Below are 26,659 nucleotides of genomic sequence, written 5' to 3'. Positions count from 1 at the left end.
TCGCCTTCTCTGGGGCTGTTCAAGGCAGGATTGGACGTGGCACTTGGTGCCATGGTCTAGCCTTGAGCTCTGTGGTAAAGGGTTGGACTTGATGATCTGTGAGGTCTCTTCCAACCCTGATGATACTGTGATACTGTGTGATACTGTGATACCCAGGCAGCCCATTCCAGTGTCCAATGACTCTCTCAGTGAAGAACTGTTGCGTTAAGCACCAAACAAACCTGCCATACACTGAAAAGGGGAAATTGCAGGGTTTTAATTGTGCTTTCCCCACAACTTTTGAGGGAGTTGAAATGCATCTAAATCTCAAATTGTAATGGCCCTGAGTAAATTAATTGGAGTTGAGAAAGGACCTTGGGGGTGCTGGTGTATTAAGAAAAGAAAAAGCTGCTTTACTCTTATGTCCTCTTTCTTTTTTTTTTTCCCCTTAAGACTTTGTGTTTACATTTTTATTCTCAGATACCTAAATTTAATTTAGAAGCAAGTACAGTGGCTCAACAGAGCACCATACATTAAGATCCACATAGAATTTCAGATGACAGGCTTTACGTTTGCTGCAGGCTCGGGGGCTATGTCTTTAGCAGTCATCTCGCTCGCGTCGAAGCTGAACGCAGCTTGATGCACGTCTAGGAAATTTGTGTTTTGCTCACACAGGGGCTGATTCGAGTCTACAGCTGTCGTAAACACTATGCAGGACCTAATTCATAAATAAGCTGTCAGTTTGCTGTGCTCCCACAACAAAACCAAACTTAGAATCACAAAGAGGAATTGGCACGCATCGTGAGAGTTTAAAAATGATAATTTCATCACATTAGTGTCATAGAATCAACCAGGTTGGAAGAGACCTCCAAGATCATCCAGCCCAACCTATCCCCCAGCCCTAGCCAGTCAACTAGACCATGGCACTAAGTGCCTCATCCAGTCTTTGCTCGAGCACATCCAGGGATGGTGACTCCACCACCTCCCCGAGCAGCCCATTCCAATGCCAAATCACTCTCTCTGGCAAGAACTTCCTCCTAACATCCAGCCTAGATTTCCCCCAGCACAACTTGAGGTTGCTGCTTCAGCCAAGTTGTATTAATTTGATCTGAAAAGAAATTAATACCAAATGTACTTCAAACTTTACTCTTAAAAATAATCATTTGAATAGTTGTGCATTAGGAAAGGCCACTCCTGACCCATGGCCAAGAGATTATTTTGTTAGTGTATCCACAGGGAAATTTTATGTTGTAAGTCCCTTACATGAGTGATTTTCCAAAGATAAGCAGAGCACACTGCTCTTCCAAAGACTTGACAAGAGGTTTGTTTCCTGGATCTTTATTATGACCTGAGAAGCTACTTGTGATCTTTGAATGCAAATGTCAAATGGACATGACTTGAATCATAGAATGAATTATAGAATCAACCAGGTTGGAAGAGACCTCCAAGATCATCCAGTCCAACCTGAATGTACAGGGACAGGAGCTTCAGGCAAATTACATTAATTTGATCTGTAAAGAAATTAACACCAAATGTACTTCAAACTTTTCTCTTAAAAATAATCATTTGAATAGTTGTGCATTAGAAAAGGCCACTCCTGACCCATGGCCAGGAGATTATTTTGTTAGTGTATCCACAGGAAAACTTTATGTTGTCAGTCCCTTACATGAGTGATTTTCCAAAGATAAGCAGAGCACACTGCTCTTACAAAGACTTGGCCACAGGTTTCTTCCCTGGATCTTTGATTATGACCTGAGAAGCTACTTGTGATCTTTGAATGCAAATGTCAAATGGACGTGACTAGAATCATAGAATGAGTCATAGAATCAACCAGGTTGGAAGACACCTTCAAGATCATAGAATCAACCAGGTTGGAAGAGATCTCCAAGATCATCCAGTCCAACCTATCACCCAGCCCCATCCAATCAACTAGACCATGGCACTAAGTGCCCCATTCAGTCAAACTTCGTACCCAGCTCTGCTCAATCCACTAGAGCATGGCTGTGAGTGCCTCATCCAGTCTTTTTTGGATACATGCAAAAATATGTTTACAAGTAATTACAACTTAGAAATAACACAAGGATCCTCACAGGGATCCCCCTGAATTGTTCCTCAGCCTTCCCAGGATGAAATCCAGGAGGGTTCTCAGCAACTGGGCCCACTCCCTCTTTCCTATCCAGTTGCCTCCTAGATGGCTTATACCAGTGAGAAGGTTAGGACAGAGCTAAGGGGAGGAAAGTGAAGCAGAAAAGTTTCAAGGAGACTGAAGCCAAGGACAGAAAGAACCAGGAACTCATTATGCACTGCCTCATCCAGTCTTTGCTTGAACACCTCCAGGGACAGCAACTACACCACCTCCCTGGGCAGCCCATTCCAATGGCAAGTAAATCTCTCAAAGTATTAAATTTGGATGAAGAGTCACCTTAAAAATTGGGGCATATTACCCTGCCTCAACTTGCAGTGCTGCAACTGGATCTCTGTAAGGCACATCTCACCTATGAACACAGAATTCCACACAAAGAGTATTATTTACCATTAAATAGGCTGAAGATGAGCCAGCAGTGTGCCCAGGTGGCCAAGAGAGCCAGTGGTATCCTGGCCTGCATCAGGAACAGTGTGGCCAGTAGGACAAGGGAGGTTATTCTTCCCCTGTACTCAACACTGGTCAGGCCACACCTTGAGTGCTGTGTCCAATTCTGGGCCCTTCAATTCAAGAGAAAGGTTGAGGTACTGGAACATGTCCAGAGAAGGACAACAAAGCTGGTGAGAGGCCTGGAACACAAACCCTATGAGGAGAGGCTGAGGGAGATGGGGGTGTTTATCCTGGAGAAGAGGAGGCTCAGGGGGGACCTCATTGCTGTCTACAACTACCTGAAGGGAGGCTGTAGCCAGGTGGGGGTTGGTCTCTTCTGCCAGGCAATCAGCAACAGAACAAGGGGACACAGCCTCAAGTTGTGCCAGGGAAGTGTAGGCTGGATGTTGGGAGTTAGTTGTTGGCAGAGAGAGTGATTGGCATTGGAATGGGCTGCCCAGGGAGGTGGTGGAGTCACCATCCCTGGAGGTGTTCAACAAAAGCCTGGATGAGGCACTTAGTGCCATGGTCTAGTTGATTGGCTAGGGCTGGGTTCTAGGTTGGCCTGGATGATCTTGGAGGTCTCTTCCTACCTGGTTGATTCTACGAATTCAGCTGCAATGCTGTGAAAATACCTAACATGTATTTCCCTAAGCATGCTGTTCTCCCAGCACTGATGTCCTCAGTCTACCACACAAACAGAACTACTAAGAAACATCCTTGCATAGCTAGAATGGGAATTCCTCAAGGAGAAACCCAACAAGCCTTTCTAAAAGTATCTGACATTATCTCCTAAAGCTGAGGTGAAAACATCAAACCCAGGATGGATTTTATAGCTATACTGATCCTTTCTCCCTTCTGTGTGCTGCACTCTCTGCCCATTTGGCCATAATACAGCCTTATGCATTTCTTTAGAGTTAGTGTATTGACATAACATATCAGATGGTCAAGTGGCATTCCTAGTCTGTTTCCAGGCATGAAAATAAGCATGCAGTGCTTAGTGGTATGGAAGTGCTGATGCACTGAGGTATTTTGAAAGCTGTTATTTGATCCAATTGTATGTGTTAGTACCCAGACAGTAGAAAACATTGTGTGTGTTATTCAGGTCATCATGAGCTGGAGTTAGATATGGATACATAATAGTATAAGACTAATTAAAATTGTGCTTACTGAAAAGTAAGAACTGTGTGTGATTAGAAACTTAGTATCCTTGGAGATCTTCAAAGTGAGGCTTGACAGGGCTCTGGGTGGCCTGGTCTGGTCGAGGATGCTGCTCACTACTGCAGGGTGGATAGATACATTGTGCTAGATGACTTTTGGAGGTCCCTTCCAACCCAAACCACTCTATGATTCTATGACGTTTTACTGATGTGAATAAGCTGTAGAGAATACCTGAAGGACCACATTTATTTAGTGTAAGTATTTCTGATCACACATTTTAGAGCTGTTTTAGTGGAAAGTTGTGCTCCTCAACTGGTCTGGTTGAGGATGCTGCTGGCTACTGCTGGGTGGATAGATGCATTGTGCTAGATGACTTTTGGAGGTCCCTTCCAACCCAAACCACTCTATGATTCTATGATGTTTTACTGATGTGAATAAGCTGTAGAGAATACCTGAAGGACCACATTTATTTAGTGTAAGTATTTCTGGTATTTCTGATCACACATTTTAGAGCTGTTTTAGTGGAAAGTTGTCCCCCTCAACTGGTCTGGTTGAGGACACCGCTGACTACTGCAGGGTGGATAGATGCATTTGTGCTAGGTGACTTTTGGAGGTTCCCTCCAACCCAAACCATTCTATGACTTTTACTGATGTGAATAAGCTATAGAGAATACCAGAAGGACCACATTTATTTAGTGTAAGTACTTCTGATCAGGCATTTTGGACCCATTTTATTGGAAAGTGGTCCCCCCAAAGACCACTTGTGTTCATCTGATCTTATATGTCCATTTTCACTTAGGCTTATCTGAGATTGTACTTCCAGCTGATTGTGTTCCCATCCTCATGCTTTATTTCTAAACCTTAATTTCTAATCTAGGTTCACAGCATCGACATGAATAGAGTTCCCCCTTTTCCCTTCTTTGTGTCACTTTCCTTAGCTTACACTTTGGGAACTTACTTTCTCTGAGAGCTTCTTTAAGCCAGAGCTTCAGAGGCACAGAGGCAGCTCCTCTTTACATGAACACATCATCCTCTTCTGTGCTCAAAGCTTGGCATCCCAGCGAGACACAAGTATGCATGCAGTAACACTTGTGCTTAGGTTGTTGCTCCCTCAGATCTCAAGGGCTATATGTGTCCCAGTTTACACCAAGTGTTGGTTAAGAACAGTTAAATACTAATCTGATAATTATTAGTGCAATAAAAGGATGGTAGTGCAAGATCATCCAGCTGGTAGAAACAGATGTGGTTCATAATGATCTAATTTTTTTATGTACATCAAAGCTCCACTCCTGAGTATCATGTGTTGTACAGGGATTATCGTGTGGTACAGATATTTAAAACCACAAATTGCTACATTTTAAATTGCTACATTTAAATAAGCTTGCATCATTCAGTAAGGAGCATTTCCATTGCTTATATGAAGGACTCATCATCACAAGGTGCCAGCATGCTATTTGTTAAAGACCACTAGCATGGTCTTTAATGCCTTGAAGCATCCATCAAGTAAGGCCTTTAGGAAACTGAGTATCATTACCACCAACAAGACCAAGGAATTGTTTCAGACAATTAAAGCTGCACCACACAATAGCTCATTCGTGTATGTAACTTCACTTCCAGTTCAATTGTCTCTGTGTACAGATCACTCAAGTGCTCTTATCTAGTTTTCTCCAGGCTTGTTCTGACAAGTTTGAATAGTGGTGGCTTGTTCTGAAGCAGTCACTCCTTCTAACAATGTGAAGAATTAGTCTTTTGTCAGTGCATACCAAGTGCAACAAAGGCTCCCTTCTGCACAGCCAGATTTGGTGGCTGGTTTTCAGCAGAACCGATGACTACATTTCCAAATTGTGAAAACTTAACACTGTTGGTGTGGCTGCAGCTTCTTTTTTTTTTCCCTCTTCTCATGTATTCAGTGCCAAAAAAAGCTCACAGTTTAAGCTGTTGCTATTTTAGAAGAGCTCATTTTATTATTATAGGTGCTGTTGGCTTCTGAAGACTGCATGCCTTACTTTCTGGCTATAAATAGTCATACTGGCTTCTATTGGGCATTTAAGGGAAATGTACCATTTTCTGTGCCTTCCTGAAACATTTAGCAAGCACTTCTGGTTGTAGTTTAGTCTTAATTCTCAGAAGCTCTCTAACTTAGATCTTAGTATACAAAGAGGGGATTGGTAGGGAGATTGGACCTGATGATCTCCAGGGATCCCTTCCAACCCCTAACATAGAATCATAGAATCAAACAGGTTGGAAGAGACCTCCAAGATCATCCAGTCCAACCCAGCACCCAGCCCTATCCAGTCAACTAGACCATGGCACTAAGTGCCTCATCCAGGCTTTTCTTGAAGACCCCCAGGGACGGTGCCTCCACCACCTCCCTGGGCAGCCCATTCCAATGGCAAATCACTCTCTCTGTGAAGAACTTCTTCCTAATATCCAGCCTAGACCTACCCTGGCACAACTTGAGACTGTGTCCTCTTGTTCTATTGCTGGTTGCCTGGGAGAAGAGGCTGTAATTTTTGGGTAATGTCAGTTGATTTATAGTAATAGTAACTGAGCTTTAGATTGGCTTATTCTATTTTAATCAGCTTCCCTGTAATATTTATTTACTTTAAAGAAAAATATGTATTTTATGTCTACAGTGAAATTCTAGTTTTTAACTCCTTAGGTTGCCATTATCATGCTGAGTTGTGTTTCTACATCAGAAATTTACTCTGGTTCACTTTGGTTACATCAACACTTAGTGATTTAACTCCTTAGGCTGCCATTATCATGCTGCCATGTGTTTCTACATCAGAAATTCACTCTGTCTTGTTTTGGTTACATCAACACTTAGTGATTTAACTCTTTAGGTTGCCATTATCATACTGCTACGTGTTTTTACATCAGAAATTTACTCTGGCTCATTTTGGTTACATCAACACTTAGTGATTTAACTCTTTAGGTTGCCATTATCATGCTGAGATGTGTTTCTGCATCAGAAATTCACTCTGGCTCTTTTTGGTTGCATCAACACTTAGTGATTTAACTCTTTAGGTTGCCATTATCATGCTGAGATGTGTTTCTGCATCAGAAATTCACTCTGGCTCTTTTTTGTTACGTCAACATTTAGTAATTTTAGAGCTTTAGGCCAAGCACCGAGTCTGAGTCACGGAAGTTAGCCAAGGCAATCTTTATCCTTGTTGAGTAGGGAGAGACCATGCAATCTTTATCCTTGTTGAGTAGGAGAGACCATGCAATCTTTATCTTTGCTGAGTAGGGGGAGACCATGCAATCTTTATCTTTGTTGAGTAGGAGAGACCATGCAATCTTTATCTTTGCTGATTGGGGGAGACCATGCAATCTTTATCTTTGCTGATTGGGGGAGACCATGCAATCTTTATCTTTGCTGATTGGGGGAGACCATGCAATCTTTATCTTTGCTGATTGGGAGAGACCATGCAATCTTTATCTTTGCTGATTGGGGGAGACCATGCAATCTTTATCCTTGTTGAGTAGGGGGAGACCATGCAATCTTTATCCTTGTTGAGTAGGGGGAGACCATGCAATCTTTATCTTTGCTGATTGGGGGTGACCATGCAATCTTTATCTTTGTTGAGTAGGGGGAGACCATGCAATCTTTATCTTTGCTGAGTAGGGGAAGACCATGCAATCTTTATCTTTGTTGATGAACAAGAGAGAGAGGATTTAGACTCTCACACCATGCTACCGATGTGGCATGTGATGTTTTCTCTCAAGCTACAGCTCTGGAGATAATACTTCTCCATAAGACACTACCTCTCACAGTCAGCCCAAACAGCTCTGGCATGGCAACAAGGGCTCCAGCAAGCCTGAGCCCATGCACCTTCCCTTTCCCTTACACTGGAGATAAAACCAGGTGCACCTCTCTGCATACCAGCTCATGTTTTGTCTGATTTCATTCCTACTCCCGCAGATATTTTTATCAGCTCAGCAGATTTTTCCCATGAGTCTAGATGATGCTTCAGTCCTTATATTTTTTTTTCAGTATAGGTTGGATGTTAGGAGGAAGTTCTTGACAGAGAGAGTGATTGGCATTGGAATGGGCTGCCCAGGGAGGTGGTGGAGTTGCCATCCCTGGAGGTGTTCAAGAAAAGCCTGGATGAGGCACTTAGTGCCATGGTCTAGTTGATTGTCTAGGGCTGGGTGCTAGGTTGGACTGGATGATCTCAGAGGTCTGTTCCAACCTGACTTGGAGATCACTTCCAACCAACTTGATTCTATGATTTTATGACTCATCAACTCATCTCCTATGAGGACTGACTGAAAGAGTTGGGGCTGTTCAGTCTGGAGAAGAGGAGCCTCTCAGGTGACCTCACTGTGGCCTTCCAATATCTGAAGGGGGCCTACAGAAAAGGTGGGGAGGGACTTTTTAGGCTATCAGGGAGTGACAGGACTAGGGGGAATGGAGCAAAGCTGGAGCTGGGGAGATTCAGAGTGGATGTGAGGAGGAAGTTGTTGAGCATGAGAGTGTTGAGAGCCTGGGATGGGTTGCCCAGGCAGGTGGGTGAGGCCCCATCCCTGGAGGTGTTTAAGGCCAGGCTGGATGAGGCTGTGGCCAGGCTAATGTAGGGTAGGGTGTCTGTGCCCATGGCAGAAGGATTGGAACTAGATGATCCTTGTGGTCCCTTCCAACCCTGACTGATTCTATGACTCTGATTGTACCAGAGACATTGGTACTGATGCTATGCATGACCCTTTTGTGCAGCTTGTGACTTAAAAAGACATCAGGTGTTAAAAACCTGTCTTTCATTTTGACTTAGAGGTTGGTGTGGTGTAGCTCACCTTCATCTTCTAAATGTGAGGCAGGAAAGTCTCTTCATTGCTCTGACTGTTCATGGAGAGTCTTTTTACTTTTTATTCAATCCATCTCTGACTAAAGGAGGACACAGAGCAGGAGGAGGGATACCTTCCACTAGCTGGTGGTTTGGGTGCCCATTTGATTATACTGTAACAAAACATACTTTGCCTCAAGACAGTTCAAGTTAAGGGCTGCAAATGATGCAGACTTCTGACAGAAAATCCTATTTCTGAAACCTTTTACAGAAACTGCATTGGAAATTTTGCCTGGATAGGTATTTATGTGTATATTTGCTTCAAAGATTCTGGATGGCAGAGCTCAGAGAGTGGTGGTGAATGGTGCCACATCCAGTTGGCAGCTGTCACTAGTGGTGTTCCCCAAGGATCAGTACTGGGCCCAGTCCTGTTCAATATCTTTATTGATGATCTGGATGAGGGCATTGAGTCCAGCATCAGTAAGTTTGCAGATGACACCAAGCTAGGAGCAGGTGTGGATCTGTTGGAAGGTAGGAGAGCCCTGCAGAGGGACCTGAACAGGCTGGATGGGTGGGCAGAGGCCAATGGGATGAGATTTAACAAGGCCAAGTGCAGGGTTCTGCACTTTGGCCACAACAACCCCAAGCAGCGCTATAGGCTGGGGACAGAGTGGCTGGAGAGCAGCCAGGAGGAAAGAGACTTGGGAGTACTGATAGATAGTAGCTGAAGATGAGCCAGCAGTGTGCCCAGGTGGCCAAGTTTGCCAATGGCATCCTGGCCTGCATCAGGAACAGTGTGGCCAGTAGGACAAGGGAGGTTATTCTTGCCCTGTACTCAGCACTGGCCAGGCCACACTTTGAGTGCTGTGTCCATTTCTGGGCCCAAGAAAGATGTTGAGGTGCTGGAACATGTCCAGAGAAGGGCAACAAAGCTGGTGAGGGGCCTGGAACACAAATCCTATGAGGAGAGGTTGAGGGAGCTGGGGGTGTTTAGCTGGGAGAAGAGGAGGCTCAGGGGTGATCTTATTACTGTCTACAACTACCTGAAGGGGCATTGTAGCCAGGTGGGGGGTGGCCTCTTCTCCCAGGTAACCAGCAATAGAACAAGGGGACACAGTCTCAAGTTGTGCCAGGGTAGGTATAGGCTGGATATTAGGAAGAAGTTCTTCACAGAGAGAGTGATTGGCATTGGAATGGGCTGCCCAGGGAGGTGGTGGAGGCACCGTCCCTGGGGGTCTTCAAACAAAGCCTGGATGAGGCACTTAGTGCCATGGTCTAGTTGACTGGTTAGGGCTGGGTGCTAGGTTGGACTGGATGATCTTGGAGGTCTCTTCCAACCTGGTTGGTTGATTCTATGATTCTGTGATTCCATCAGTGGCAAGTGAGGATGGTGGTGTTCATCAGGGTGATGTTGACAATAACACAGATAAAATGGTGTGTAATCACTTTGTCTTTGGGAATACAGATTGCTTGGATAGGCTTCTGTTCTGCTGCATCTATTTTTCCTACTGCAGGCTGTTATCACAAAGTACTCTACTGCTGCATCTCGTTCACACTTCAGAGTCACAGGAACTTTACAGTTTGGCCTCTGTTTTGGGTATGGTTTTAATCAAATTAGTAGCATTGGGACCCTATCATGAACACATCAGTAGAACTGTACAAGAAAATTTTATCTATCACAGAATCACAGAGCCTTAGAGGCTGGAAGGGACCTCCAGAGACCATCCAGTCCAACCTCCCTGCCAAACAGAATCCCTTACTGTAGTCTGCACAGGAAAGCATCCAGGCAGGCTTTGAAAGCCTCCAGAGAAGGAGACTCCACAACCTCTCTGGGCAGCCTGTTCCAGGGCTCTGTCGTGCTCACTGTAAAGTTTCTCCTCATGTTGAGGGGAAACCTTCTGTGCTAGTTTGAAGCTAGCTAGGATGTTTTGGTGAGAAGAACTTGATTACAGGCTGTGAAAGGAAAACAGAATGATGTCTACTTCACTCGTATGCTTATTGAGGGATAAAAGAAGAAGATTCTAAACATAGATAATGCACTCAACTTCTCCTGCTGGGGAGCTCTGAGCTGCATCTCTCTCTCTAACTTCACCCTCCATTATTTTTCTTTCCTAATCCACTTTGCTTCCTAACCCCTGGCCAAACCTCCATTCTTCCTTGGGACTGGGGTAAGGTTGAGTGGGGTAGGGGGAAGGTGAAGGAGTGGTTAAGAGCCCCTCCTGGGGACTCAGGTTTCTGGGGGGAGCTGCTGTGTTTCTGCATTACCTTTTACCTTGTCTATTTCTGTCTATAACTGTATATACTGTAAATATCTGCTTGGATATTCTGCTAAGCTGTAAATAATAAGCTTCATTCAAATTTCCACAGCTGGCTGAGTCAAGTCTGGGTGACTTCCAAAGTGTGGGGGGCAGGGAACACCCAAACCATCACACCTTCTATGTTCTAGTTTGCAACCATTGCACCTTGTCTTACTGCTTCAGACCACCAAAAAGAGATTGGCCCCATCCACCCCTCAGAAATTTGTACACATTGATAAGATCTATTATCAACATTGTTGTCCATCAATGAACAAAGGAAATGAAATCCAAAAGGCCCTGAAGCCCTGTTACGTAGCCCTGATAGTACAAAGCTCATACCACTGCTACTCAGAGTAAAGGAGCTGTCTAATAAGAAACCACACAGCAAGTTTGGGGGTGGCAGACACTCCTGTGAAAGGAAAAGTGTTTGCTTACAGAAGTGGAGAAGGGGGAAAAAAAAACAACCCAGGTTAATCTTGCATTCTTGGTCTCTTTGTATTTTATGCCTAGTTTTATATTTGCTCTAGCTGAGCATCTAGATTTACAAGATGGCTAAAAATAAGGAGTTAAAAAATAAATCTCTATTTAAAACTGTGTTTTAAAAGGGTGTGAAGTAGTGTTAGCACTGCAAAGGTGACATTTCCAGAAGATGCAGTGATTTAATATTTCACTTTTAAAAAGCCTCTTGCTGAGCATCAGCTGCAATCTGTTTTCTCCAATGGAAACCTTTTAGTGAAAACCATAATTATTTCCTTTGTCAGATGAATTTATTTGGGTTGCACTGAAATATGTATGTTTGGCATAACACTATTCAGATATATTTGGACAATGGGAAATATTTAGACAGCACCTTTGAATATAAACAAAGTTGTTCATTTGAATGTGTTTGTTATTATATACTTCATGTATACGGGGATGAGATTTAACAAGGCCAAGTGCACTTTGGCCACAACAACCCCAAACAGCACTACAGGCTGTGGACAGAGTGGCTGGAGAGCAGTCAGGAAGAAAGGGACCTGAAGGTACTGATAGATAGTAGCTGAATGTGAACCAGCAGTGTGCCCTGGAGGCCAGAAGAGCCAATGGCATCCTGGCCTGGATCAGGAACAGTGTGGCCAGTAGGACAAGGGAAGTTATTTTTCCCTTTTACTCAGCACTGGTCAGGCCACACCTTGAGTGCTGTGTCCAGTTCTGGGCTCCTCAACTCAAGAGAGATGTTGAGGTGCTGGAATGTGTCCAGAGAAGGGCAACAAAGCTGGTGAGGGGCCTGGAACACAAACCCTGTGAGGAGAGGCTGAGGGAGCTGGGGGTGTTTAGCCTGGAGAAGAGGAGGCTCAGGGTTGACCTCATTGCTGTCTACAACTACCTGAAGGGAGGCTGTAGCCAGGTGGGGGTTGGTCTCTTCTGCCAGGCAACCAGCAACAGAACAAGGGGACACAGTCTCAAGTTGTGCTGGGGGAAGTCTAGGCTGGATGTTAGGAGTTAGTTGTTGGCAGAGAGAGTGATTGGCATTGGAATGGGCTGCCCAGGGAGGTGGTGGAGTCACCATCCCTGGAGGTGTTGAAGCAAAGCCTGGATGAGGCACTTAGTGCCACGGTCTAGTTGATTGGCTAAGGCTGGGTGCTAGGTTGGACTGGATGATCTTGGGGGTCTCTTTCAACGTGGTTGATTCTATGATTCAGTGTATCAGAGACCATTACAGCAGTTTCATTTTCAGATATGCAGGTAAAAACTGAGGGGGGAAAAAAATCACTCCCTTTCATGTTAAATCTACTTAATAATAGGGATTTTTTCCCCCCTTGGTATTTTTACAGCCCCTCAAGCAAATCAGGATAGGATTCTGTCTGATGTACATTTGTTTGTATTTAAGACATTAACCTAGGAAGTGAATATGATAGAGGATCATATATCAAACCCTTGAATGTATTCCAGCCTTGAGAATCAAAGACCTCCAGACAGAGGTTTTACTTGTCAAAATAAAATAGGCATTTTCACATTTCTATCTGCATATTCTGAGATATGTCCTCCACCAGCCCATATTTAAAATGTCCATTTCCTAACACAAACTGTGAACATCCATATGTAAAAGGAAAAGCTTTGTCTAGGCATTGGGAGTTCTTACATGGGGTTTATTTTTTTGCTTTAAAAATACATCCTCAAATAGAGGACTTGCTGAGAACTTCACTAATTCATTTATTTTTACTGTAGCAAACTTCATTGCTATGTAGACAAGTTCATGGTTTATCAGCATGGCACTTCCCTATTGTTTAGGCTTTCGTGTGATAAATTCAACAGGGTGATCCCAGATGATGGATACCCACACAGCTATGTCATGACACATTAAATTCCACTTAGAATCATAGAATCAACCAGGTTGGAAGAGACCTCTAAGATCAGCCAGTCCAACCTAGCACCCAGCCCTAGCCAGTCAACCAGACCATGGCACTAAGTGCCTCATCCAGGCTTTGCTTGAACACCTCCAGGGATGGTGACTCCACCACCTCCCTGGGCAGCCCATTCCAATGCCAATCACTTTCTCTGCCAACAACTTCCTCCTAACATCCAGCCTAGACCTCCCCCAGCACAACTTGAGGCTGTGTCCCCTTGTTCTGTTGCTGATTGCCTGGCAGAAGAGACCAACCCCCACCGGGTTACAAATTGATGCTACTTTTCTCAATTCTAGGATATTATTTTAACCAAAGGATCATTTTTATCTTCAGTTAGTGTATTTTGTGCTCTCCCAAGTTTCCTCTCTTCAGCCATTGACCTTTACAGAGGTGTCTCCCTTCTAAAGAAAGGTTCTGATGCTTCTTTGCTGGGAAGCCCACGGACACAGCGAAGCGAAGAGGCACAGGGGAAAGCATTTTGAATTAAATACCCCTGGTGTGTTGGTATTCACTTCAGCCAACCTGCAAATGTCACTAATTTGGTGGAAAGAACAGTGTAGACAAATTTAGCAGGAAAAGCACTGGGGAGGACATTTTGAGATAAAGAAAAAAGTCCTTATAATGTCTAACCCACTGTGATGGTTTGGGTGCTACACCCCACCACCACCCCCACACACACTTTGTAAATCACCCAAACTCAACTCAGCTGCTCTGGAAATTGAATGAAGCTTATATTTACAGCTTAGCACAATACACAAGCAGATATTTACAGTATATACAGTTATAGACAGAAATAGACAAGGTAAAAGGTAATACAGAAACACAACAACCCTCCCAAACACCTGAGTCCCCAGGAGGGGCTCTCAGTTGCCCTTCCACTTTCTCCCACTCCTCTCTGCCTTACCCTAGATGTTGCCTTGTGCCCAAGGAAGATTGGAGGGTTGGCCAGGGGGATTAGGAAGCAGATGGATTAATCACACAGACAGCAGGTTAGGTTAGAGAGAGGGAGTTCAGCCCAAAGCCCAGACCATGACTGTGCTACCTATATTTACATTATTGTTCTTATACATCTCAGCAAACCTGTGAGTGAAGTAGGCATCACCATTGTTTCCTTTTCACAGCCTGTCATCTAAGTCTTCTCACCAAAACATTCTAACTAGCTTCAAACTAGCACACCCACCTTGCCAGCTCTGAAACAGAGAGGAAGCAAATCATTACTTCTCTCTGTAAAACTTATGGGTTTTGCTATCCTGAGAGCCTGTTTCCCTGTGAAAATGACAGCAGTGGGGTCAGCTCTCTGCAACATGCCAAAGCACAAAGAGAAGTGCAGGCTTCACACATAAAGCTGGCAATAAGCAGCAGCAGAGAGGCTTAGACTTCTCACCCTGCACAAGGGGACTGCAGTTAAGGGGGGTTACCGCTGGCTGGACCACTCTCTTCTCACCCACGTACTGCTGACAGCAAGCCTGCTGCAGGGCGCCTCTGAGGGCACCGCTTGGGGAATTCACAGTTGCAGTACTCCAAAGAATCTTTTCTGTCAGAATAGCATCTTTTGTTTATTTACCAAGGAGTGGATTTGATCAAAGATCTCAAGGCTTATCTGTCTCAGTACTCCTGTCACTGATTGTACGACGTCTGCATTTTCTAGGTCACTTACATATTACGCTTATGTATGGGCACGTCAAAGAAATGCATTCACAAATGTATGTTTAATGTGAATGCATCTGAACTATTGTTCAAACACTGAGTAATTTTTTTTTTACTCCTTAATATGTTTTGCTCAACCCCTTTGGAAAATTCACATCTCTTATTTTGATGGTATCCATAACCTCGACTACCATCGGCAGATAGAGTAGGTTTTAAGAAGCCATTTCCATACTCCGATGCATGTTTTTCACTAATTAACCTATTTTAGTTGGTTTGTATCCCAAGATGCTCTGTATTCATCATTTATATGCTCTATTTAACTCTTTTCAGGCATAAGACAATATGAATATATACAAGCAAGCTCCTGCATATGTTGCCCTCGTGAATTGCTCATTGTCTGACGAATGTGCAATCTGGAAAGTGATCATTGTAACTGAATAGAGAATCTTTGTTCTCTTGTTTAAAACAAAACCAACCCAAAAGGCACATTTGCCAGGAGATGGTGTTCCTAAAAGTGTCAGACACTCTCTATATGACATAGAAAAAAATCATACTGAATTGATGTATAAATTAATACTTTAATATTTATAGCAATATTAAGATTATTGCTTTGTTGTTTCCTATTGATACCTTTGCTATTTTGTCTTTTACATGAAAAGAGTAATATTAAATATATATATTTAATAGATATTTTTTTTCATAACAGTCAGCAAAGTAACAACTATGATATGCCACAAAATATTGTAACACTCTTAAACCACAGCACCTGCAAAAACATTGCTGTTTTCTCTATCTTGTCTCCACAGGATCTCTGCAAGCATTAAAATGTTTGGAAACCTGTTCTACAAAAAGAATATACATATATATATATATTTGAACCTAGAATATATGATCCCCATCCCAACAAGCTGATTTGGTAAGTAGATGTTAATTCTTTTCATAACTCTTTGGAGAATGTTTCAAGTGAAACAAAGTGTTCCTCTAGGGATTTTTTTTCTTCCCACACCTGCAGAACAGAATGTTAGCGACACTCGGAGCTGGAATGATTTTAGCAGTGCTAACTACCTCTGGTTACCAATGCTTGCCCTAATTCTTCGTGTAGTGACTAACACTTTTGATGCTCATGAGGTCTGAATGCCTTGATCTCAGGAAACCAGTGTGCAAGTCCTTAATACAGGTGGGAAAATCTCAGCCTGTCTATATACCAACGCGCAGTTTCACCTCGGATGAAAGACAGGGTGATGTGAATTTCCTGTCATCTCTAAACCTTTTGGCTTTACTTTCTGTTGAGAGGGTTACCTGTGATTGTTGTTTTTTTTTCTGCCATGGATTTCTTGTGACTGGTTGGACAAGCTATGCTTTCTCTCAGTACTTGTTGCTTAATGATCAGTGAAGTCAGACAAGGGGTAAGGAAAGGGTTCGTGGTGCTTACAGCAGCCATGGACCTGCACTCTAAAAATGGCTTGGAAAATGTACTTTAAATTCCCAAGTCATGCAAGAGTGAACTCCATTCAGCAATGCACCATAAATATCTGTACCATCCACTCTTTGTATAGAGCTGACCACAGAGAGAGTGATTTGCCACTGGATTGGGCTGCCCAGGGAGGTGGTGGAGTCACCATCCCTGGAGGTGTTCAAGAAAAGATTGGATGAGGCACTTAGTGCCATGGTCTAGTTGATTGGCTAGGGCTGGGTGCTAGGCTGGACTGGATGATGCTGGAGGTCTCTTCCAACCTGGTTGATTCTGTGAATCTGATTTGCGTTTGGGTGGGTTATAGAGCTGATTTGCATGGGGGTGGGCTTATAGAGCTGATTTGGGGGGGGAGAGGTTATGTTCAGTAATAAGAGATGTTGCATAGTACTTGTGGTACCACATGGATTTTCAACCTGCTGTGCCTTTCCTGAAGCTGTTAGTATTAAATTTAGAGCTGAAAGATAGGGCAGGATGATTGATTTGAGTATTGAGATGTTTTCAATGGAGGAGAGTGAAATCAAGTGGAATATTCAACTTTGGTTTGTAATTTTCAGTTTGAACTCCAGGCTGGTTTGGGTTGTGTGCAAAACTACACTCACTCCTCTTTTCTTATACTGCATGAGGTGAAAATATTATCATTATATAGTTTATTGCACTGAAAATGAGAGCTATAATTGCATTTCTGTTTCCATCAAAGCCTGTCCTAAAGCTCCTGTTAGAAACAACTAGACAGATTTACTTTGCTAAAAAGGCAGCACAAGAAATAATCAAGTAAAATATGATTCAGTGCCTGTAAGCAGGTGGAGAGGAATCATAAAGCACTTCTACTCAAAAATATTTATTGAAAATTGATATTTAGAAGGCAGAACCCTGTGGCAGGGCCAGAAATTAAAATAATTCCCAAAGCAAGCAGAGGCATGAAACTTCAAAAGACAAATTTGAGGCTGGCTAGGAAATGGAGCAAGGAAAGTTTCCATTTGGAGCAAGTAATTATCCTTTAGGATTTTACCCTACATTGTATGAGTGCACTGATAGCCACTTTAGCTTGGAGCACAACTCCTCCACTCATTATTAAACTCTGGCTGTTTCCATACATGAATTACATATTCCAAGCTGGCATTAAGCAGTAAGAGTGTTTTTTTAACATATTGTTTTACATTCATTTTCTAAATGTAGTAATAATAAATGAATTAATATCTGTGTCTGATTACTGTAAAGGAGAATTTCTTTCTCTGGTGTTGCCAGTAATATTAGATTAGGCTGCAGCCTGGATGCTGTGGTGCAGATTCTGGAAGGATGGTTGCTCTTTGGGATAATGTGATGGTTTGGGTGTTACCTGCCCCCCACACTGGACTCACTGGCTCTGGAAATTGAATGAAGCTTCATATTTACAGCTTAGCACAATATACAAGCAGATATTTACTATATATATATATATACACAGAGAAATATACAAGTCAAAAAGTAATAGAGAAACACAACAGCCCTCCCAGAAACCTGAGTCCCCAGCAGGGGCTCTCAACCACCCTTCCACCTTCTCCCACCCCTCTGCCTTACCCCAGACTTTGCCTTATGTTCCAGGCAGCTTGGAGGGCTGGCCAGAGGGATTAGGAAGCTGAGAGATTAGTCACACAGATGGCAGGTTAGCTTAGAGAGAGAGGTTGAGCCTCAGAGAGCAACTCTGTTATCTATATATTTGTTCTTATCCATCTCAGCAAGCCTATGAGTGCAGTAGACATCTCCATTGTTTCCTTTTCACAGCCTGTAAACTAGTTCTTCTCACCAAAACATTCTAGCTAGGCTCAAACTAGCACAGAGAATTCAGCTTCAAACTAGAAATAGGTCATTTATTAAAGAAGTCACAGGAGTAGGAGGGGTTTTTCTCCCTCCTCTGGCATTTTGGCATTTCTCCCTTTTTTCCCCTTCCATGCATTTTGTGCCTTTTTGTTATTGTTAGTTTGTTGTTGTTGTTTTTTTAACCCAGCATCCAAATTTTTCCAACCTGCTTCTTTTTGCTGAGATTCATTCCATGCCCAAGTTTGATTGCAATTGACAGTTCAGAGTGGCACTGTCCCCCCAGTTTTGCATTTTATTTTCCATTGAAACACCTGCTACCTGGTCCTGATGGTCTCTGCCAGTGGGAAAGAAAATAAACAATAAAAGAGAGATGATGTCCTTGTTTCAGAAAGGAGACTGAAGATTAGAAGGGCAGACTTTGCAGGAAGAATTCTTCAGAACTGATCTGCAAGCAAATGCAAGAGCCACTTTCCTTCCTGGATAATATTAGCCATCAAATATGAAAAAGTCAAGTCTTCCATTTGTCTGGAGAGAGCTCAAAGGGATTCATAAAGGGAACCATCATTTCTAAATGAGATTCATCATACAGGTCAATAGCTTGGCTGAATTTTGGCTGTGTTTTAAGCTCAGCATAGCAGAGGCTATTCTACCCCAAAATAAGGATTTACCAGCTTAGCATTTATCAGCTTTCAGGTTTCAGAGTTAGGGCTTTGTGCACAGTTAATTATACATTGCACTACGTTACACAGGCTGCATCATTTCTGTTGTGTTTTCTCTGGCTGGAAAGGGGAAATATATTCGACATGAAGAGATCAAATCATTACATGTGGGGAGGCATCATCATGGCTTAACTACTGAAAGCTGCCACTAGTTAGGTAGAGCAAAAAGGACTGAGCATTCCCAGGTGTTCTGTCAGGTTTCCTTCATTGTGCAAGAGAGATTCGAGCCTTGTGCAAGGACTTTTGACTCTTGTGTGTTCATGGTAATTCATTGGAGAAGGCTGCAGGCATTCCTCTGTTTTTAAACCTTTTTTTTTATTCACAGTATTTTGAATTCAAACTATTTTTATTCAAAATACAGCTGAATTTAGGAGAAGCAGCAACTGCTGATGGCGTACTTATTGCGGGGGGATCATTCAACACCTTTAAGAACCAAGGTTTTCCTGGATGAGTTGGCACTGTCAGCTTGCTCTCACTGTTGTTTTCTGTCTGCTTTGTCTACGTTTTTCCTCTAGTTGTCATTGGTGTCAAAAGAGAAATAAGACAACCGATTCAAAGGTCAGAGGCATCATTTCAGATTTGATGAGTCAGTGACACTAGAGCTTGGAGAAGTAGCCCCTGGCAAGTTTAAAAGTAGTGACGGTTTTGATGGTGAAATGGTTTCTGGCAGCTGTGAAGGAGGCTTCTTTCTGTGTAGAAAGATAAATAATGAATTAAAACTTCTATTGATGATACATGCAGAAGATTTCATTAGAGACTAGATTAGCTCTTTGTTTCTATACCATGAAGAGCACTGAAGGTTTTAATGTTTCAGCTGCTTCCGCAACCTGGTCTAGTCTGAGGTATCCCTGCCCGTGGTGGGGAGGTTGGTACTGATGATCCTTGAGGTTAACATTTCAGCTGCTTCTGCAACCTAGTCTAGTGTGAGGTGTCTCTGCCTATCACAGGGTGGTTGTAACTAGATGATCCTTGAGGTTAGCATTTCAGCTGCTTCTGCAACTTGGTCTAGTGTGAGGTATCCCTACCCGTGGCAGGGAGGTTGGTTGGTCCTAGATGATCCTTGAGGTTAACATTTCAGCTGCTTCTGCAACTTAGTGTGAGGTGTCCCTGCCCATAGCAGGGAGGTTGGTCCTAGCTGATCCTTGAGGTTAATGTTTTAGCTGCTTCTGCAACCTGGTCTAGTGTGAGGTGTCTCTGCCTATCACAGGGTGGTTGGAACTAGATGATCCTTGAGGTTCCTTCCAGTCCTGACTGCTCTGTAATCCTATGCATGGGTCATGCTCACCAGCAGTTGGCAGAAAGCAGGTCCCTTAGGACTGAATCTTTTCCCTTATATGATATAAAAGGACAGAGCCTTTCCCAAATACATCCCTTGTCTTTCCCAAATACCTCTCTGCTGCAAGTGCTCCTACCAACTGCAGCACAGTCTGCTACTTAGGGCACTATTAATGTAACTTTTTAATCCCCAAAGCAAGCAAGAAACCAGAGGATTAACACTAAAATGTGACTTTGAAGAGCCATGACATTTACATGATGAGACTCTAACTGTTTTCCTCCTCAAACTGAGGCTACATCTTAAAAGGCAAGTATTGAGCTACATTAAGTCACACAACATTTCCTATGCTACGGCTCCTCAGCTGGCAAAACTATGTGCACTGCTCTACACCCTGGCATCTTCATTCATCATTTAGTCACTGCAAAAGCTAGAGGAGGAACCAACATAAAGCCACATTTCTTACTGGGGAAATCACTGGCTGTGTTATCTGCATTGTTCTGCAGCAGAATTTCACCCAACATGTGCACAGCAAATTTCTTTCTCTGTTGACTCAAAGGTAGAGGCTAAAACTGAGGGGGGAATCTTTAATAATGTTAATAAAAACTTTCCTACTTTATGCTTTGATTCTTGCCTAGAGTAGGAGGCTGGTCATGGGAAAAGTAGGTCACTGAAATAATTGCTGTGCTGAAAATAATATACCCTGACAGTTCTGGGGGTGAGCTACTGTACGTCCATCGGGTTGGAGCAGGATTGGGCTCTGCGTATGAACAGAGATAGCAGTCTCTAGTATTTAACATTAATTGTCTGCTTGTGCCTAATTTCCTTGGAGAAGTGAGTTCTTGTCAGCCAGATGAGATTTATCTTTGTTTTCAAAGCTATCTGCCAACTATGCTTAAAAAGAAAAGTGGTTTTAATTGTCCTTGCAAGCACTACTTTTATTTTTTACTAGATTCTTTGCAGATATTTTTCCTTCTTTATTGCTTTTATTCAGCTTAGTTCAGTTGTTTAGCACTTAATTCCTCTATTTTTTTTGCACAAACATTAGAAGATGGCTTTCTTCTTTTCATAACATTGCAATTCATTTATATAACAGTGAGTAAGAAAGGGGAGGGGGGGAACTCAAAATCGTGAAAAAGACAGAGAATTTGGGAAAGGAATCCAAAAGATAACTGAAGGTCAGATTGCAAAGTATTTGTGCTGCATTCACTCTCAACTCTTGCCTTATTTTACATATGTGATGTACCACAGGACAAAGATTTCACATTGCAATTCATTTATGTAACAGTGAATAGGAAAGGGGATGGGGAGAACCCAAAATCATGAAAAAGACAAAGAGAGAATTTGGGAAAGGAATCCAAAAGATAACTGAGGGTCAGATTGCAAAGCATTTATGCTGCATTCATTCTTAACTGTTGCCTTATTTTATATATGTTGTGTACCACAGGACAAAGATTTCACATTGCAATTCATTTATGTAACAGTGAATAGGAAAGAAGGGAGGAAAAAAAAACCAAAATCGTGATAAATACAAAGAGAGAATTTAGGAAAGGAATCCAAAAGATAACTGAAGGTCAGATTGCAATGTATTTTCACTGCATTGATTCTCAACTGTTGTCTTATTGCTGTCTACAACTACCTGAAGGGAGGCTGTAGCCAGGTGAGGGTTGGTCTCTTCTGCCAGGCAACCAGCAACAGAAGAAGGGGACACAGTCTCAAGCTGTGCCAGGGGAAGTCTGGGCTGGATGTTAGGAGGAAGTTGTTGGCAGAGAGAGTGATTGGCATTGGAATGGGCTGCCCAGGGAGGTGGTGCAGTCACCATCCCTGGAGGTGTTCAAGAGGAGATGGGATGAGGCACTTAGTGCCATGGTTTAGATGACTAGATAGGGCTCGGTGCTAGGTTGGGCTGGATGATCTTGGAGGTCTCTTCCAACCTGGTTAATTCTATAATTCTATGAAAAAGACAAAGAGAGAATTTGGGAAAGGAATCCAAAAGATAACTGTAGGTCAGATTGCAAAGTATTTACGCTGCATTCATTCTTAATTGTTGTCTTATTGCTGTCTACAACTACCTGAAGGGAGGCTGTAGCCAGGTGGGGGTTGGTCTCTTCTCCCAGGCAACCAGCAACAGAACAAGGGGACACAGTCTCAAGTTGTGCCAGGGGAAGTCTAGGCTGGATGTTAAGAGGAAGTTGTTGCCAGAGAGAGTGATTGGCATTGGAATGGGCTGGCTAGGGAGGTGGTGGAGTCACCGTCCCTGGAGGTGTTCAAGAGGAGATGGGATGAGGCATTTAGTGCCATGGTTTAGATGACTGGCTAGGGCTGGGTGCTAGGTTGGGCTGGATGATCTTGGAGGTCTCTTCCAACCTGGTTAATTCTATGATTCTATGAAAAAGACAAAGAGAGAATTTGGGAAAGGAATCCAAAAGATAACTGTAGGTCAGATTGCAAAGCATTTATGCTGCATTCATTCTTAACTGTTGTTTTATTTTATATATGTGGTGTACCACAGGACAAAGATTTCACATTGCAATTCATTTATATAACAGTGAATAGGAAAGTGTGGGGGGGAACAAAACCACGAAAAAGACAAAGAGAGAATTTGGGTAAGGAATCCAAAAGATAACTGAAGGTCAGATTACAAAGTATTTATGCTGCATTCATTCTTAACTGTTGTCTTATTGCTGTCTCCAACTACCTGAAGGGAGGCTGTAGCCAGGTGGGGGTTGGTCTCTTCTGCCAGGCAACCAGCAACAGAACAAGGGAACAAGGTCCCAAGTTGTGGTGGGGAAGTCTAGGCTGGATGTTAGGAGGAAGTTATTGCCAGAGAGTGTGATTGGCATTGGAATGGGCTGCCCAGGGAGGTGGTGGAGTTGCTGTCCCTGGAGGTGTTCAAGAGGAGATGGGATGAGGCACTTAGTGCCATGGTTTAGATGACTGGATAGGGCTGGGTGCTAGGTTGGGCTGGATGATGTTGGAGGTCTCTTCCAACCTGGTTAATTCTATAATTCTATGAAAAAGACAAAGAGAGAATTTGGGAAAGGAATCCAAAAGATAACTGAAGGTCATATTGCAAAGTATTTATGCTGCATTCATTCTTAACTCTTGCCTTATTTTATATATGTTATGTATCACAGGACAAAGATTTCACATTGCAATTCATTTATGTAACAGTGAATAGGAAAGAGGGGGGAAAAAAAAACAAAACTATGAAAAAGAAAAAGAGAATTTGGGTAAGGAGTCCAAAAGATAACTGAAAGTCAGATTGCAAAGTATTTGTGCCACATTCATTCTCAACTGTTGCCTTATTTTATGTATGTGGTGTACCACGGGACAAAGGTTTCACTGTGTGAAATATTTTCCTGCTTTTTGTTTGTTTGGTTTTGTTGGGTTTTTTTTTTGTAATCTTGTGTCAAATGTGTGCCATAAATTTGCAAACAAAACAAAAACATACACACACCAAACCCCCCCCCCCCAACTCAAAGGAACGCTTTAAGCCTACTGGTAAACACACTCGTTCCTAAAGCATTTACATCGAGCAAAGGAAGGCTAAGAGTAAGGTTATGCCTTGCGGTGAAGATACACAAATAACAGGAGAAAAAGGCTCTGCAAAACATGGCAATGAACTCCAAAACATAGGTCTCACCGAGGCCAGTATCAGAAAAATAAAGCAGGATTATAGTTTTAGAGACAATGCTACTGCTTCTTAAGTTTCACGGCTCTATTTTCAGACAGCCAAGAGCTGTAACGTGTTAAAAAGCCAATCCTCATGAATTATACATTTGTTCCTTTTTCATTTGGCTGCAGTGCCTTTGTCATATGAGTCCTCAAAATACTGAGGATGTACGTATGGTATGTCAAGATTTAGTGCTGGCAGTGTGCACGGTTGTCTGTTCACGCTGTTTGACTTGGTTTGTGTGTTTATATGTTGGCTGGGTTCTGCGCTTCCTTTGGGACAGTGATTTGGTTTCGTTGCTTTCTTGTCGCGGTGTTTTCAGATGCATCCAAGTGCATTGTTTCTGCTCAGGCAGATTTTAGATGAAGTGTTTAGGAATCACAGAATGTCAGGGACTGTAAGGGAAGCTTGAACGATCATCTAGTCCAATCCTCCCCCCACCGGAGCAAGATCACACAGATCGTCCAGGTGGGTCTTAGGAATATCTCCAGAGAGGGAGACTCCATAACGCCCCTGGGCAGCCTGTTCCTGTGTTCTGTCATGCTCACAGGGAAAAAATTCTTCCTCCTGCTGTGCTAGTTTGAAGCAGGCTAGAATGTTTTGGTGAGAAGAACTAGATTACAGGCTGTGCAAAGAAAACAATGGTGGTGTCTACTGCACTCACAGTCTTGCTGAGATGTGTAGGAACAAGAAACAAAAGCATTAGCTAACATCACTGGGCATTCACTCTCACTGGGGCTGCTGGCTGAGCTGCATCTCTCTAACCTCACCCTCCATTTTGGGCTAACCCACTTTGCTTCTTAACCTCTTGGCCAAACCTCCATTCTTCCTTGGGACTGGGGTAAGGTTGAGAGGGGTAGGGGGAAGGTGAAGGGGTGGTTGGGAGCCCCTCCTGGGGACTCAGGTTTCTGAGAGGGCTGCTGTGTTTCTGTATTACCTTTTACCTTGTATATTTCTGTCTATAACTGTATATACTGTAAATATCTGCTTGTATATTGTGCTAGCTGTAAATATAAGCTTCATTCATATTTCTAGAGCCAGCTGAGTCTAGTCTGGGTGGTTTCTAGTGTGTGGGGCAGCAGGGAATACCCAAACCATCACACCTGTTTACATGGAACTTCCCATGCCTCAAAGGAAGGAGAGTATGGAATTTTAAAATACTTAAACCTTTAGTTTTAAGGCAATATTAGGACAAAAATGTTCTTGGGTTTGTCTCCTGGCTGCCTTTACATCTTACAGAGAAAAGAGAGGATGCTCCATTCTCAGCATCAGACTAAACATTCTGGGCACTTGTTGCTGTCTACAACTACCTGAAGGGAGGCTGTAGCCAGGTGGGGGTTTGTCTTTTCTGTCAGGCAACCAGCAACAGAACAAGGGGACACAGTCTCAAGTTGTGCCAGGGGAGGTCTAGGCTGGATGTTAGGAGGAAGTTGTTGCCAGAGAGAGTGATTGGCATTGGAATGGGCTGCCCAGGGAGGTGGTGGTCACCATCCCTGGAGGTGTTCAAGCAAAGCCTGGCTGAGGCACTTAGTGCCATGGTCTAGTTGATTGGACAGGACCGGGTGCTAGGTTGGACTGGATGAGCTTGTAGGTCTCTTCCAACATGATTTATTCTATGAGACAATGATGTAAAATATTTTAGACAATCATCTCAATTCTCACTTTTGTGAACAGCAACGCAGCCTGCTTGTGTGTGTTGGGAAGAGTTGCTTTGCCATTTGCCATTTCATTTTTCATTTTTGAGACTGTAATACCATAGTTGCACATACTGTAGCTCAGCTGCCAATCAGTAAGCCAGTAATTTCTTCTGCCAGTTGCAAAACCCTCACCAAACTGTGCTACATCCTAATCATAGAATCAGCCAGGCTGGAAGAGAGCTCCAAGATCATCCAGTCCAACCTAGCACCCAGCCGTATCCAATCAACCAGACCATGGCACTAAGTGCCTCATCCAGGCTTTGCTTGGACACTTCCAGGGACAGTGACTCCACCACCTCCCTGGGCAGCCCATTCCAATGCCAATCACTCTCTCTGGGAAGAACTTTCTTGGCATATTTAAACAACAAAGGCAGAGTCAAGTAACCTCCAAAACTGCACACATAATTTCTCTCTCTTTATGGTGCTACTTAATGGACAGCATAATTCAGCTTGAAATGGTGACTTTGCAGTGGTTAGCAACATAATCTAGGGTGTAGGCTCCATTTATGTTGTATCAGGGATGACTTGCATCACAGTCTCTCAGTAATTTGGATCCTCTGTCTTCTCCATCTGTAAAATGAACTTAAATGCTCTATTTCACTGAAATATTCCCAGGGTAAATAGCTCATCTTTTGCAAAGCATTCAGGCACCTTTCTCATGGCAGTCAGATAAGAATCTATCAGAAATCAATGAACTGCAGAAAACAAGACATTTTCTGCCCTTGAGAGGACAAATGAACATATTTGTTTCTCATTTTGAGAAGACCATTCCCTTTAGCCTTGAAGGAAAGGCTCTATCTTACTCAGAGTGCTTCCCGTGACCTGTGCTTCCTTTTCTCCTTAGCTGTTTCCATCATCTCAAATGCCAAAGATTCGTTTTCACAGTCGTTCACAATCACTTGTCATCTGTTACCCTGAGTATTTTGCCTCTGCCTTTCTCTGCCCTGGAAAAGCTGCAGAATATAAATAAAGAAAGTTGTTTTTCTGCTTTCAAAAGCCCAGTTCATTTGCAGTAGTTCTGCACTCAGGCCATAAGAGGTGAAATTGCTCTTAACTCTTTGTTGGGGTCGTTATAGAGATTTTTTTTTGTTTGCTTTTATTCTATTAGTGGTTGTGTGTGATGGTTTGGGTGTTCCTCACCCCCCCACACTTTGGAAATTACCCAGACTAGACTCAGCCAGCTCTGGAATTTG

This window comes from Pogoniulus pusillus, chromosome 8, assembly GCF_015220805.1.
Source record: "Pogoniulus pusillus isolate bPogPus1 chromosome 8, bPogPus1.pri, whole genome shotgun sequence".
In the NCBI taxonomy this organism is placed as follows: domain Eukaryota; kingdom Metazoa; phylum Chordata; class Aves; order Piciformes; family Lybiidae; genus Pogoniulus; species Pogoniulus pusillus.
The sequence above is the reverse complement of the archived record's forward strand: the minus strand, read 5'-3'. Positions refer to the sequence as shown.